Below are 17150 nucleotides of genomic sequence, written 5' to 3'. Positions count from 1 at the left end.
AGTACTGTTGGATGCATTTTGCCATCCATTCAGACTTTGAGAGATCATGTTGACTTGCTGAGTCAACACTTTGTTCTGAGCCAATATGGCATTCAGAGTATCAATTTCAAGAACTCCCTTCCTCTGAGGCATCCCACTATTCACGGAATTCCTCTCAGAAGTGTACATGAATTGGTTATTTGCAACCATGTCAATAAGTTCTTGAGCCTCTTCAGGCGTTTTCTTTAGGTGAATAGATCCACCTGCAGAATGGTCCAATGACATCTTGCAAAACTCAGATAGACCATAATAGAATATATCTAATATGGTCCATTCTGAAAACATGTCAGAAGGACACTTTTTGGTTATCTGCTTGTATCTTTCCCAAGCTTCATAGAGGGATTCACCATCTTTTTGCTTGAAGGTTTGAACATCCACTCTAAGCTTGCTCAGCTTTTGAGGAGGAAAGAATTTATCCAAGAAGGCCGTGACCAGCTTATCCCAGGAGTCCAGGCTATCTTTAGGTTGTGAGTCCAACCATATTCTAGCTCTGTCTCTTACAGCAAAAGGGAAAAGCATGAGCCTGTAGACTTCAGGATCTACTCCATTTGTCTTAACAGTCTCACAAATCTGCAAGAACTCAGTTAAAAACTGGTAAGGATCTTCAGATGGAAGTCCATAAAACTTGCAGTTCTGTTGCATTAAAGCAACTAGTTGAGGCTTAAGCTCAAAATTGTTGGCTCCAATGGCAGGAATGGAGATACTTCTTCCATCAAATTTGGATGTTGGTTTAGTGAAGTCACCAAGCATCCTCCTTGCATTATTGTTGTTGGGTTCGGTTGACATCTCCTTCTCTTGTTCGAAAATTTCAGAAAAGTTGCCTCTGGATTGTTGTAATTTAGCTTCTCTTAGTTTCCTCTTCAGAGTCCTTTCAGGTTCTGGATCAGCTTCAACAAGAGTGTCTTTTTCCTTGTTCCTGCTCATATAGGGAAGAAGAGAACAAGAAAAGAAAGAAGAATCCTCTATGTCACAGTAAAGAGGATCCTTGTTGTTAGTAGAAGAAGAAAGGGGAGAAGAGTGAAGAAGAATGGGTAAGGATAGAGGTAGTGATCTGAGATGAAGAGAGATGAAGAGAAGTGTTAGTAAATAAATAAATAAATAGAGAAAGGAAAGATAGAGAATTTCGAAAATAATTTTGAAAAAGTGGTTAGTGATTTTCAAAAATTAAAGATAAGATATAATTAAAATTAAAATTTAAAATAATTAAAAAAGAATTTTTGAAAAAGAGAGAGGTATTTTCGAAAATTAGAGGGGGATAGGTAGTTAGTTGGTTTTGAAAAAGATAAGAAACAAACAAAAAGTCAAATAGTTAGTTGAAAAAGATATTAAAGTCAAATTTGAAAAGATAAGAAGATAAAAAGTTAGATAAGATATTTTGAAATCAAATTTTGAAAAAGATAAAATTTTTGAAAAAGATATGATAAAGGATAAGATAAAAAGATATGATAAAAAGATTTAATTTTTAAAATTAAAATTAATTACTTAACTAACAAGAAACTAAAAGATAGGATTCTAGAATTTTAAAGATTGAACCTTTCTTAAAAAGAAAGTAACAAACTTCAAATTTTTGAATCAATCACATTAATTGTTAGTGTAATTTCAAAAATTTGATATAAAGATAAGAAAAAGATTTTTGAAAAATAATTTTCAAAATTTTCAAAAAAATAGAAAAAAAATGAAAAAGATATGATTTTTGAAAAAGATTTTGAAAAGATAAGATTTTTAAAATTGAAAATTTGACTTGACTTGTAAGAAACAACTAATTTTAAAAATTTTTGACTAAGTCAACTCAAATTTTCGAAAATTAGGAGAGAAATAAGGAAAAGATATTTTTTGATGATGAGAGAGAAAAACATAAAAATGACCCAAAACATGAAAATTTTGGATCAAAACACATGATGCATGCAAGAACACTATGAATGTCAAGATGAACACCAAGAACACTTTGAAGATCATGATGAACATCAAGAACATAATTTTGAAAAATTTTTGATGCAAAGAAAACATGCAAGACACCAAACTTAGAAATCTTTAATGCATGGACTCTAACAAACAAAAAATGCATATGAAAAACAACAAACAACACAAGACAAGAAAACATCAAGATCAAACAAGAAGACTTGTCAAGAACAACTTGAAGATCATGAAGAACACCATGAATGCATGAATTTTCGAAAAATGCAAGAAAAAATTTTTTTAAAGCATGCAATTGACACCAAACTTAAAAGTTGACTCAAGATTTGAACAAGAACACAATATTTTTGATTTTTTATGATTTTATGATTTTTTTGTATTTTTTTATTTTTTTTCGAAAATTACATTTTAAGAAAACGACAATAAAGAAAAATTTTTGAAAGATTTTTGAAAACTTTTTTGAGAAGAAAATAAAAAGAAAGTTACCTAATCTGAGCAACAAGATGAACCGTCAGTTGTCCAAACTCAAATAATCCCCGGCAACGGCGCCAAAAACTTGGTGGACGAAATTGTGATCATCAATGTTGTACTCTTTGTTGTTGTATGGAATAATTATAATGGCTCTTTGCTATGTGTGGACACAATTCTGTTCAACTAACCAGCAAGTGTACTGGGTCGTCCAAGTAATAAACCTTACGTGAGTAAGGGTCGATTCCACAGAGATTGTTGGTATGAAACAAGCTATGGTCATCTTGTACATCTCAGTCAGGCGGATAGTAATTGATTATGGATTTTCAAAAATTAATAATAAATAATAAACATAAAATAAAGATAGAGTTACTCATGTAATCCAATGATGGGAATTTCAGATAGGCGTATGGAGATGTTGTGCTCCTCCTGAATCTCTGCTTTCCTACTGCTTTTATCCAATTTTATCACTCCCTTCTATGGCAAGCTGTATGTAGGGCATCACCGTTGTCAATGGCTACATCACATCCTCTCAGTGAAAAAGGTCCAAATGCTCTGTCACAACATGGCTAATCATCTGTCGGTTCTCAATCAGGTTGGAGTAGAATCCCTTGATTCTTTTGCGTCTGTCACTAACACCCAGCCTTCAGGAGTTTGAAGCTCGTCACAGTCATTCAATCCCGGAATCCTACTCGGAATACCACAGACAAGGTTAGACCTTCCGGATTCCCATGAATGCCACCATTAATTCTAGCTTATACCACGGAGATTCTGATTAAGGAATCCAAGAGATATGCGCCCGGCCTAAGGTAGAACGGAAGTGGTTGTCAATCACGCGCGTTCATAGGTGAGAATGATGATGAGTGTCACGGATCATCACATTCATCAAGTTGAAGTGCAACGAATATCTTAGAATAGGAATAATTCGAATTGGATAGAAAATAATAGTAATTGCATTGAAACTTGAGGTACAGCAGAGCTCCACACCCTTAATCTATGGTGTGTAAAAACTCCACCGTTGAAAATACATAAGTGAGAGGTTCAGGCATGGCCGAATGGCCAGGCCCCAAAACGTGATCAATAGTCTCCTCAGATGAAGAATAAAACAAAACTGAAACCAAAGATGTCTAATACAATAGTAAATTATCCTATTTATACTAGACTAGCTACTAGGGTTTACATGAGTAAGTAATTGATGCATAAATCCACTTCCGGGGCCCACTTGGTGTGTGTTTGGGCTGAGCTTGATCTATCCACGAGCTGAGATCTCTTTTGGAGTTGAATGCCAAGTTGTAACGTGTTTTGGGCGTTCAACTCTGGGTCGTGACGTGTTTCTGGCGTTTTACTCAAGACAGCAACATGGAACTGGCGTTGAGCGCCAGTTTACGTCGTCAATTCCCGAATAAAGTATGGACTATTATATTCCTGGAAAGCTCTGGATGTCTACTTTCCAATGCCATTGAGAGCGCACCATTTGGAGTTTTGTAGCTCCAGAAAATCCATTTCGAGTGCAGGGAGGTCAGATTCCAATAGCATCAGCAGTCCTTTGTCAGCCTTCTATCAGAGTTTTGCTCAAGTCCCTCAATTTCAGCCAAAAATTACCTGAAATCATAGAAAAACACACAAACTCATAGTAAAGTCCAGAAATGTGAATTTAACATAAAAACTAATGAAAACATCCCTAAAAGTAGCTTGAACTTACTAAAAACTACCTAAAAATAATGCCAAAAAGCGTATAAATTATCTGCTCATCAGTAAACTACTTATTAAGCCTTTAATCCCCCTTTGTTCTAATTTTAAGCACATCATTTGCCCTAAGTAAAAAAACCATTATGTCCTTGAATTGTATCTTTGATTAGTTTGGGTTTGAGTGTGTGTGTTAATCAAGTGTGGGGTAATTTGTGGGAAAACTTTGGTAGTTAGTACTTTGGGTGTTCATTGAAAATATTTAGAAAAGTGGGAAAACACTCATGTATTCATTACTTGGAACATATGCATCTCTCTTGTATGATAAAAAAAAACAAAAAGAAAAAAAAAGAAAAAAAAGAAAAAGAAAAAAAAAGAAATAATAATAAGAATGTAAATAAGAGATGCATATGTAGTTGAATTAAAAAGAAGCATGCATGAGTGAATGTGAGAAAAAGGGATAAATGGGTAGTTAGGTTGTTTTGTTATGTATATAGGATGATATAGGATTACATGGGATACTTGAGCTAATCAAAGATCCAATCTATTAGCCCACTTAACCATATTAATCCTACCCTTACCTAAGCCCTATTACAACCCACAAAAGTCCTCATGATATTTGCATTCATGCACCAAATATTAGTTTATTGTTAGACGACTTGCAAATCTTTGAGAAACATGATTAAAGGAGGATTGAGTGATTAAGCCCTAAACACTGAGCGACTAGAGTGTAAACACATCCAATGAAGGGTTCAATCGCTCAATTCTATATTTTCACCCCTTATCTTGTATCTTCTTGCAAGTTGTTGAACTTATTTTTGAAAATTTTAAATCAATCTTTGGACATTGATCATATTGCTATATTTGCTTCGTCTTGGCCCTAAGCTTTATTTTGGATTGATTGAGATTCTTTTGTTTATTTTTACCAAACTCAATAGGAATCATAGTATATATATATATATATATATATATATATATATATATATATAGCATTTAGTATAGTTACATGGATGTAGGTAGTTGCATTAATAATTACCCTTTCATTCATCTTCTTTGGTTGGTTTAGCATGAGGACATGCTTGGTTTAAGTGTGGAGAAATTGATGAGTCCACATTTTTCGATATATTTTGGATTGATTTAAGTGGATTCCATCACATAAACCCACATTTATTCACCTAAATAACATGCTTTTGGTATTTCTTCCTAAATTGTGCTTGAAAGTGAAAACATGCTCTTTTGTACTTAATTTAGTCAATTTTATTCACTTTAATCCCATTTGGTGGCTTGATGTATTTGTTAAGTGATTTTCAGGTTTCCAAGGCAAGTATGGGTTGAAGAAGTGAGGAGAAGAGCATGCAAAAAGGAAGAAACCATGAAGAAATGAGTTTGGAAAGCTGCCAGCCTTGACCTCTCGGTACTAAATTGATCATAACTTAAGCTACAGAGGTCTAAATGAGGCGGTTCCAGTGGCATTGGAAAGCTAACGTCTGGGGCTTCAAAATTATATATAATTTACTATAATAAACTAAGTTAAAGTGTCTGTACGCACACAATTTGTGCGTACGCACACAATTTGTGCGCACGCACAGGTCAGGATTCAGCAAGTGTGCGGACGCACACATCTGTGCGTCTGCAAAGGTCCCTGCACATGAGCTCATTAATTGAAAACTGCTGGAGGTGATTTTTGGGCCCCTAAAACCCATTCCAACTCAGTTTTTGAAACTATTTAAGGCCAAAGTGAAGAGGAATGAAGGGGGGCAATTAGGTTTAGCTTTTATCATGTTTTAGTGTAGTTTTCTAGAGAGAAGCTCTCCCCTCTCTCTAGAATTAGGTTTTTATCTTTATTCTCTTTTTTTCAGCACTTTAATTCTTATTTTAGTGTAGTTTCATTTATGTTTTTATGCATTCTTGTCTTTATCTTCTTCATCGTTTTTGTTATTTTCTCTTTTATGTCATTTTCGTGTTATGAACACTTTTGTCATTTTAATTCTAATTAATGCAATTTTATGTTTTCATGTCATTTATTGCTTTCTCTAGTTATTGTTGTTACTCTCTTGCTTTGGTAGTTTTAGAATTTATTTTATTGTAATTTAATATTATTTTATTCTCATGCACACCAAGTGTTTGATAAAATGCTTGGCTTAGTTTTCACTTAATTTTTCTACACTCTTGGCTTGGAATTGTTGACTTTGGTGTCCCTTGAGTCATTGATGTCCATTCTTGTTTGATATATTAGAGTAGTTAGTTAATTTGGTTTTCCTTGACTCTATGTGACCCCTAGTGTTGACATAGGACTTAAGAATTGAAATTAACTATGCCTATTTGATTTATCTTCGATGTAAGGTTGACTAAGTAGGATTAACTCTTCATAATCATTATATGTTTGTGGTTTAACGACTAGGATAGGTAGCCTTAGTTCTCAATTACTTTCCAAGAGGTTTCTTGCATTTTGATGAGCGGATAATTTATACGCTTTTGGCATTATTTTTATATAGTTTTTAGTATGTTTTATTTACTTTTTAGTATATTTTTATTAGTTTTTAAGAAAAATTTACATTTCTGGACTTTACTAGAAGTTTGTGTGTTTTTCTATGATTTCAGGTACTTTCTGGCTGAAATTGAGGGACCTGAGCAAAAATCTGATTCAGAGGCTGACAAAGGACTGCAGATGCTGTTGGATTCTGACCTCTCTGCACTCGAAATGGAATTTTTGGAGCTACAAAATTCCAAATGGCACGCTCTCAACTGAGTTAGAAAGTAGACATCCAGGGCTTTCCAGAAATATATAATATTTTATACTTTGCCCGAGTTTAGATGACGCAAACTGGCGTTTAACGCCAGCTTTTTGCCCTATTCTAGCGTTAAACGCCAAAAACAAGTTGCAAAGTAGAGTCAAACGCTAGACACAAGTTACAAACTGGCGTTCAACTCCAAGGAAGACCTCTACACGTGAAAGCTTCAATGCTCAGCCCAAGCACACACCAAGTGATCCCGGAAGTGGATTTCTGCATCATTTACTCATTTCTGTAACCCTAGTAACTAGTTTAGTATAAATAGAACTTTTTACAATTGTACTGAAGGTCCTTTTCCCTATTTTCATATTCACATGCTATTTGGGGAGGCTGGCCATTCGGCCATGCCTAAACCTTGTTCTTATGTATTTTCAACGGTGGAGTTTCTACACACCATAGATTAAGGTGTGGAGCTCTACTGTTCCTCGAGTATTAATGCAAAGTACTACTTTTTTCTATTCAATTCATGCTTATTCTTATTCTAAGATATTCATTCACACACAAGAACATGACGAATGTGATGATTATGTGACACTCATCACCATTCTCACTCATGAATGCGTGATTGACAACCACTTCCGTTCTACATGAAAATAAACTAGAGTGTGTATCTCTTGGATTCCTGGTCCACGACGCATGGTTGCCTCTCCTGAAAACAGAGCCTTCCATTCTGTGAGATCAGAGTCTTCGTGGTATAAGCTAGAATCCATTGGCTGTATTCTTGAGATCCAGAAAGTCTAAACCTTGTCTGTGGTATTCCGAGTAGGATCTGGGATGGGATGACTATGACGAGCTTTAAACTCGCGACTGTAAGGCGTGGTGATAGATGCAAAAGGATAGTAAATCCTATTCCTACACGACCGAGAACCAACAGCTGATTAGCCATGCGAGAAACCGTAGAGGACCCTTTTCACTGAGAGGATGGGAAGTAGCCACTAACAACGGTGACGCCTACATACAGCTTGCCATAGAAAGGAGTATGAAGGATTGGATGAAGGCATGAGGAAAGCAGAGATTCAATAGGGATAAAGCATCTCCATACACTTATCTGAAATTCCCACCAATGATTTACATAAGTATCTCTATCTTTATTTTACGTTTTATTTATATTTTAATTATCAAAACTCCATAACCCATTTGAATCCACCTGACTGAGATTTACAAGGTGACCATAGCTTGCTTCAAGCCGACAATCTCCATGGGATCGACCCTTACTCACGTAAGGTTTATTACTTGGACGACCCAGTGCACTTGCTGGTTAGTTGTGCGAAGTTGTGAAAAAGAGTGATATTACAATTGTGCGTACCAAGTTGTTGGTGCCATTGAGATCACAATTTCGTGCACCACATTTTAATCTTTCTTGCTTTGACATTTAATTGCTTTGACTTTTATTGCTTTGATGTTTACTTTCTTGCATGTTTAGTTTTCACACTCTTGGTTGAGAAATTGGATGTTTGGGTGGAATTGAGTTATGGATGTCCATTCCGCATTGTATGGAATAGTTAATTGATTTGATTTCCATTGACGCTAGTCTTTCACTAAATTAATTAGTGAGTTGACTAGGACTTATGGATTGAGATCATTATACTCTTTTGACTAATTCTCATGGAGGATTGACTAGTTTGGATTGATTCCACACAATTGCCATGTTTGTGGTCTACAACTAGGATAGGAAACCTAAACTCCCCAATTATTGCCAAGAGTTGCCATTCACATTCCTTGCATGTTTATTTGCTTTCTTTTAATTCCTTGCATGATCATTTAATTTCTTGCTATTTACATTTCTTGCCTCTCTTGCATTCCCAATCCCCATTTCCTTCCATAGCCAATAAATGTACACTTAATTTTAACTCCTAGGGAGAATGACCTGAGTTTGAATTACTCTCGATCTCGGTTATTATAATTTGAATTTAAAATATTTGATGTGGGAATTAATTGTTGGTCTAGACTATACTTTGAATGATAGAATTCTATTTTGTGAAAATCTAGATCGACGATAAATTCTTCATCGTCAGAAGCCAAGGCTCATGTAGATACCATAAAGGTTCCCTTGCATGCACTCCTACAGTGCATGAGTTCTGATGAACACTCATCCTCTGATGAGGATGAAGACAGTAGGAAAGAGCAAGTTGCTCGGTACCTAGGAGCTCTCATGAAGCTGAATGCCAAGTTATTTGGTACAAAGCCTTTGGAGGAAGAACCTCCAGTGCTTACCAAAGAACTCAATGCTTTGGTTCAGCAGAAGCTACCTCAGAAGCTTCTGGATCCCAGACGCTTCCTAATTCCTTGCACCATAGGCACCATGACCTTTGAGAAGGCTCTGTGTGACCTAGGGTCAAGTATAAACCTCATGCCACTCTCTGTAACAGAGAAGTTGGAAATCTTTGAGGTACAAACTGTAAACATCTCATTAGAGATGGCAGACAAGTCAATGAAGAGGCCATATGGCTTAGTAGAAGATGTCTTGGCAAAGGTTGAAGACTACTACATCCCTGCAAACTTCATAGTCTTGGATATTGGAGAGGATGAGGATGAACCTATCATCCTTGAAAGACCTTTCCTAGCCAATGCAAATGCCATTATTAATGTGGCAAAGGGAGAAATGGTCTTCCAAATAGGGGAAGACTACATCTTGTTCAAGATGCCTCACCTCAACTCTCCCTCTGAAAAAAGAGAAATATCTGTCCAACACTTAGTATTCTAACCATCTCTTTCAGTGCAAAGCTTTACTAAGCCCCCAAACATCAATTCTAAGTTTGGTGTTGGGCAGCCATTAACAAGCATTGAGAACAAAGGTACTAAGAAGAAAGTACCTAAGGACTGGAGGGACAAGAAAGTCCCCACTGAAGGCCTCTCACCTAGCATAAGAGTTGTTTTCACCAAGAAGCCAGTCATACAACATACAGTGAGTTGTGTCCTATCTCTAGAGCATGTAGAGCTCATCCATAAAAAGACAGGAAGGGCAAAATTCTGAGCCCATATCCATCTCCGAAAAGAGCTAACTGTCAAGCTAATGACGTTAAAGAAACGCTTATTGGGAGGCAACCCAACTCTATTTAATTATTTCTATCTCTTTTTAATTCCTTAAATTTGTTTTTTTTAGTATTTCTTTAGGTTAATGTTCATGTGAAGCAGTCAGAACAGAGATAGAAAGGTTCAGCAATGAAAATAGAACGCTCTGGATGGAATGTCTTGCTGGCATTGAACGCCAGCCAAGGAGCATTGGCTAGGTGTTTAACGCCCCAAATGGCAGCAAAGCTGGCCAAGGAGCAGACCCTGGGCATTCAACGCCAATGCAGAGGGCAGAGATTCTGAGCTTCCTAGCTTCTCAGGACCAGTGGGTCCCACAACATCTTTACCTATCCCATTTTTTTCTTCTTACTTTCACACTTCCCCACACACTCTTCCCTATAAACCCTAGCCCAATCACATCCATACCACTTCCCCAAAACCATCCTTACCCACTTCAAAATCAAAATTTCCACCCATTTACCCCAACCATGACCGAACCCAATCCTAGCCCACTCCTATAAATAACCCTCTCACTAACCCTTCATATACACACCATTCATACACATAAAAGCCCCATTGGCCGAGTTGCTCTTCTCCCTCCTTCTCCATCTATTTTCTTCTTCTTCTACTCTATTTTTCTCTTCTATTTAATTTTGCTTGAGGACGAGCAAAGCTTTTAAGTTTGGTGTGGAAAAAGCATTGCTTTTTGCTTTTCATTACCACTTATGGCACCCAAGGTTGGAGAATCTTCTAGAAAGATGAAAGGAAATACAGTAGCCACCACCTATAAATCTTGGAAGATGGAGAGATTCATCACGAAAACCCACCAAGACTACTTCTATGAAGTAGTGGCTGAGAAGAAGGTGATCCCTGAGGTCCCTTTTAGGCTCAAGAATAATGAGCATCCAAAAATCCGAAGAGAGATCCGGAGAAGAGGTTGGGAAGTCCTAACCAACCCCATCCAAGAAGTTAGGATCTTAATGGTGCAAGAGTTCTATGCTAATGCATGGGTCACAAAAAACCATGACATTAGTGTGAACCCAAATCCCAAGAATTGGAGCACCATGATCCAAGGGAGAATCTTAGATTTTAGCCCAGAAAGTGTGAAGTTGGCGTTCAACTTGCCTTTAATGCAAGGAAACCCACATCCTTACACTAGAAGAGTCAGCTTTGATCAAAGACTGGATCAAGTACTCTCAGACATCTGTGTGAAACGAGCACAATGGAAAAGAGATTCCCAAGGCAAGCCTACTCAACTAAGAAGGCTTGACCTCAAGCCTGTAGCTAGAGAATGGTTGGAATTCATCCAATGCTCTATCACCCCTACTAGCAATCGGTCAGAAGTGACCATTGACAGAGCCATCATGATCCATTGCATCATGATAGGGAGTGAGGTGCAAGTACATGAAGTGATCCCTCAAGAACTGTACAAGATAGTTGAGAAGCCTTCCACCCAAGCAAGGTTGGCATTCCCTCACCTCATTTGTCACTTCTACAATTCAGCTGAAATTGTCATAAAAGGAGACATCTTCATTGGGGAAAACAAGCCCATCACTAAGAAGAGGATGGAGCAAACTAGAGAGCATGCACGTGAGCCTGTGCAACCACCTTAGCAAGAAATCCTTGAGATACCTCAAGAGATGCAATTTCCTCCTCAAGGCTATTGGAACCAACTGCACAATTCTCTTGGAGAATTGAACACTAATATGGAGTAATTGAGGTTGGAGCATCAAGAGCACTACACCATCTTCAATGAAATAAGAGAAAACCAAAGGGCTATTAGGGAAGAACAAAGGGCTATGAGGGAAGATGACGTTAGGATTTTTGCCAGTAAAGAATTTCATAAAAACAGTCACGTTGTAGATATAGTCTCTGAACCGACAGAAATCCCTTCGTACAAATGTTTTGGTTGGCACAAGTAACAAACCCCTAAATAAATTGATAACCGAAGTATTTAAACCTCGGGTCATCTTCTCAAGGAATTGCAGGGAGGTATGTTCTTATTATTGGCTATGAAAAAGGTAAAATTGGGGTTTTGGAGTTTGGGCAATGGGCACAAGCATATTTAAATGACAAATAAAATAAAATAATAACAATAAAACCTCTTGGCAAGGTATAAGAAATTGGAAGTCCAGACCAAATTATCCTTATCAATGATAATAAAAATTGAATCTTAATTTCACTTAGTTAACCCTTACTTAAAGTAGAGGAAGGTCAAGTGACTAATTAGTTTGATCTTCAATTAGAGGAGATAATAATTATCAATTATGCTGTTGAGTTGGATAACTTCCTAAGTTACTGATTTCTTAACCAAAACCAAAAGGAAAGGAAATTGAAGCTGCTGGAATAAAAATGCCTTTAGATGGAAAGCAATAATCATGTAAATAAAAGAAAGTAATATTAAACTGAAATACCTCAAATACATTAATTTAAAAGAGTAATCTGTAACATGGAAGAGTTCATAAATTAAATTGGGATAAATAAAAATAAAGAACCTGGGATTGAGAGTCACTCCTAAAACTAAGAGAAGTCCTAAATCCTAATCCTAAGAGAGAGGAGAGAACCTCTCTCACTAAAAACTACATCTAAATATGAAAAGTGAATTATGAGTGAATGCATATGAATGGATGCATTCCCCCACTTTATAGCCTCTAATCTGTGTGTTCTAAACTGAAAACTGGGTCAAAAATAGCCCAGAAGTCACTTCCAGCACTTTCTGGTCCGTACAGGTCGCGAAAAAGTGACGCGGCCGCATGGCTCACGCGGCCGCGCGGGTTGCGTTCCTGCCAGGTCACGCGTCCACGTGACTCACGCGTTTGCGTCGCCTGACGTCGGGGCAGCTATGACAAATTATATATCAAATCGAAGCCCCGGACGTTGGCTTTCCAACGCAACTAGAATCGCATAGTTTGGACCTCTGTAGCTAAAGTTATTGCCGTTTGGGTGCGAAGAGGTCAGGCTGGACAGCTTTGCAGTTTCTCCAACTTCTTGTATTCCTTCCACTTTTGCATGCTTCCTTTCCATCCTCTGAGTCATTCCTGCCTTGTAATCTCTGAAATCACTTAACACACATATCAATGCATCTAATGGTAATAAGAGAGGATTAAACATAGGGAACTTAAGGCCAAAGAAGCATGTTTTCAATCAAAGCACATAATTAGGAAGGCGAATGTAAAACCATGCAAATAGTATGAATAAGTGGGTAAAGAGTTGATAAAAACCACTCAATTGAGCACAAGATAAACCATGAAATATGGGTTTATCAGAAGAACAAAGGGTTATGAGGGAAGAACAATAGAGACAAGGGAGTGATATTGAAGAGATCAAGCACTACATTGGATCCTCAAAGAGGAGTAGTAGCCGCCATCACTAAGGTGGATTCGTTCTCTTAACCCCCCCTTTTTTCTTATGTTATTTTTCTGTTTTCTATTTTCTTGTTCTTGTTGCATGATCATTTATGTCTTAAAGTTATAAAATGTTCCATATATCTTTCACCTTTCTTAAAAGAAAAATTATTTTATTTGAAAAGAATTGAGAGATACATGAATTTTGAGTTATATAATAAGAATAGTTCAATTATCTTGAAGTGGTGGCATTGCTTTTGTTTTCTGAATGTATGAATGAACAGTACATATTTAAAATTGAAATTAAGAATGTTAGCTCTTGAAAGAATAATGAAAAAGGAAAATTATTATTGGTAATCTGAAAAATCCAAAAGAATTGATTCTTGAAGCAAGAAAAAGCAGCCAAAAGAAAAAGAAAAAGCATGTTGCAAAAGAAAAAAATATATATATGCATGTGAAAAAAACCAAAAGAAATAAAAAGCAAAAAAAGCCAATAGCTCTTTAAACCAAAAGGCAAGAGCAAAAAGCCAATAACCCTTTAAACCAAAAAGTAAGGGTAAAAGGATTCAAGGCTTTGAGTATCAATGGTTAGGAGGGCCTAAAAAGAGTAAAATCTTAGCCTAAGCGGCTCAAACAAGTTGTCCCTAACTATGTGCTTGTGGTGTGAAGGTGTCAAGTTAAAGCTTGAGACTGAGCAGTTAAAGTCGTGATCCAAAGCAAAAAGAGTGTGCTTAAGAACTCTAGACACCTCTATCTGGGGAATCTAACAAAGCTGAATCACAATCCGAAAGGGTTCACCCAGTTAACTATCTGTGGCATTTATGTATCTGGTCGTAATATTGGAAAGTAAAGTGCTTAGGGCTATGGCCAAGACTCTGAAAGCTATTTTCAAGAATAAAAAAGAACTGAACTAGGATAGTCAATAATATCATGTGGATTCTAAGTTCCTAAAGAGACCAACAATTTTGAGTTTCAATGGATAGTGAGATGCCAAAACTATTCAGAAGCAAAAAGCTACTAAGACCCGCTCATTTAATTGAAATTGAGCTTCATTCAAAACTCTGAGATTTATTGTATATTACCCTTCTTTTTATCCTACTTTATTTTTAGTTGCTTGGGGACAAGCAACAGTTTAAGTTTCGTGTTGTGATGAGCGGATATTTTATATGCTTTTTGGCATCATTTTCATATAGTTTTTAGCATGTTTTGTTTAAATTTTATTAATTTTTCATAGGTTTTAGTGTAAAATTCATATTTTTGGATTTTACTTTAAGTTTGTGTGTTTTTATGTAATTTTAGGTATTTTCTGGTTGAAATTGACGAGTTGGAGCAAAAGTCTGATTCAAAGGCAGAGAAAGCACTACAGATGCTGTCTGGATTTGACCTCCTTGCACTCGAAAGAGATTTTTTCGAATTACAGAAGTCCAAATGGAGCGTTTTCAACGGCTCTAGAAATCTAACATTCATAGCTTTTCATCAATGTATAATAGTTTATACTTTGCTTCAGAATTGAAGGCCCAAAACTGGTGTCCAACGCCAGCCTCCTGCCCTATTCTGGCGTCCAACACCCACAAGGAGGAGACCAGCATCTAAACACCCAAAAAGGACCTCTTAGCTAGCGTTCAATGCCCCAGAGGCCTTCTAGCACGAAGATCTCAATCAAGCTCAGCCCAAACACTCACCGAGTGGGCCCCAGAAGTGGATTTTAGAACTAAAAGTCTATTTTACCTTTTTTATGTAATTCTTAGTCATTAGTTTAGTATTTAAAATAGAATATCACTCTTTGTCAAGGATCTTCCACCACTTTTAGACACTTTACACGTTTATCATTGTATTTTCTATCAGTATGAGTTTATAAACCTCATAGTTTGAGGGGAAGAGCTCTACTGAGTTTTACGGATCAATAAAAGTATTCCTGTTTCTTTTCAATCCATGTTTGGTTCTATTCTAAGATGTATCTTCATTCTTCATTCTAAGACCGCGTTCTGACAACCACCCTTGTTCTTCTTGGGTTCAGAGTGCGTTTTTTATCGGACAAAATGAACCACTAGCTTGATTATACATCTCTTAGATGGCTAATCCATGACTTCGTTGGGAACTTCTCGAGACACCAGTTCAGTCGAGGTATGGGAAGATTATGGTCTTTGTGGTAAAGACTAAAATCCAACGGCACAGCATTCTCTGATCTAAAAGATTCAACCTTATCTGTGCCATTCTGAGTAGGATCACTAAGGAGAATGGACTATAAGAGCTTCACCCTCAATCAGAATGGATCCACACTAACATTGGGGTTCAGATCTGGAGAAGTATTGGCGACCCTTCAACCAGCGTTAATCACATACAACCTGCCATAGAAGAAATCATTCACGGTTGAAGAAGACAGTAAGACCAGAGTTATCCAGAAGAATAAAGTATCTCCAAGCCTTTACCATCATCTTATCATTGCAAGCATATCAACCTAGTTAAGTTCTCTTTACTTTCTTTTATGCATTTAAACAATCAAACAACCTTTTCTATCTGCCTGACTAAGATCTACAAGATAACCATAGCTTGCTTCAAACCACAATCCTCGTGGGATCGACCCTGACTCGCTCAGGTATTACTTGGACGATCCAGTGCACTTGTTGGTTTAGATGTACGAAGTGTAGAAATTCGTGCACCACTTCTTTGCACCTGAATTTTCATTGTGAATAACAAAGAATTGTTGTCAGTCTATGATTACTTATGTTATTAAAAATTGTTAAATAGGTGATTAAGTGATATAACTTCTTCATTTGGGTTTTTATACATGGGACTTGTGTGTCCTTTTTCACTCAATAATAATGCTGTTGGCAACCATATTTTGTTGGGTTTGTGCCGCTGTGGAAATTTCAATGATAGATGGTTAGAAGTTTGCGATTTCAAATGCCTTACATACTTTTTTATGTACCTATACATTGATTGACATGTGCACTCAACATATAAAGTCTTGTTCCATGTTTATGCACTTTTCCATTCAATCTTGTTAAAATGTTGATATAAACTTAATTGCTTTCCTGTATTTTCCATTTTATTGTGTGCATTTTTTATACTATGAACCTAAGATGCCAGGAAAGCTCGTTACACAAAAAAAATAAAGATTGAAAACACCATGTCAGTACCCTCAAAAGGAAGCTCCTACATCTTTCTCCTCAAATCATGATGACTTTATGATTTCCTCACCCAGTGATGGTGGTGTCCCTGCAGCGGAATCTTTTCACCCATTCCATCTGCTCTGGAGTGAACCAAGACTTGATACACAAACCAACACCAATGGTGTACAAACTTTGGAGCTAGGCAATGAAGACTTGGACCTAGAGGCAATCAAGGTAGAATCGTTTAAATAAAACATTGACAACCTATTTGCTACTTCATTTGGTGAAAGTCACAAAGGACGTAAGACTACCGAGTTTTGGAATGTTCATATCATCGGTAACAAATCTTGAACCTCTATATATTCAAAATAATTATACTCTGTTATGTTTATTTTTCTCGCATCTTGGACACAACGGTGACATAAATAAGGTTCTATTTTTTATAGATTCGGATGGCATAATCAATCAAGAAAGCAAAATTAAGTGTGACGGAAGCTATGAATTGGCCTAATAATGGTAGAAAGATTATATTGAGGTTCAACGGCGAACTGCAACCAATTAGAGATAGAATTGGTCCATTGAGTGGCGTTCTTGGATTGTTAGGTGCTGATTATAACAAATTTTCTATCTGTGAAAAAAGTTGGCAAAAGGTGCTTGCCAAAGATAGGGTTTATAATGATTGCATAAAGGTAAACATTTATAGCATTGTTGAATTAAATCAATTCTTTCATTGTACAATTACTAACAGCTTGAAATTATCGTAGCAGAAAATGTTCCACTTT

At 36.7% G+C, this 17150-nt stretch overlaps 1 non-coding gene across 1 annotated transcript; it reads left to right on the top strand.

Moving 5' to 3' along the window:
- Positions 1-322: 322 nt before the first annotated feature.
- Positions 323-426, top strand: LOC130950584 (small nucleolar RNA R71). The gene has a single exon (XR_009073639.1). It is a non-coding gene; the product is annotated as a small nucleolar RNA R71 (small nucleolar RNA).
- Positions 427-17150: the final 16724 nt, after the last annotated feature.

Source organism: Arachis stenosperma, chromosome 1 (assembly GCF_014773155.1).
Source record: "Arachis stenosperma cultivar V10309 chromosome 1, arast.V10309.gnm1.PFL2, whole genome shotgun sequence".
Classification (NCBI taxonomy): Eukaryota; Viridiplantae; Streptophyta; class Magnoliopsida; order Fabales; family Fabaceae; genus Arachis; species Arachis stenosperma.
This window is presented reverse-complemented; position numbering and strand designations above follow the sequence as displayed.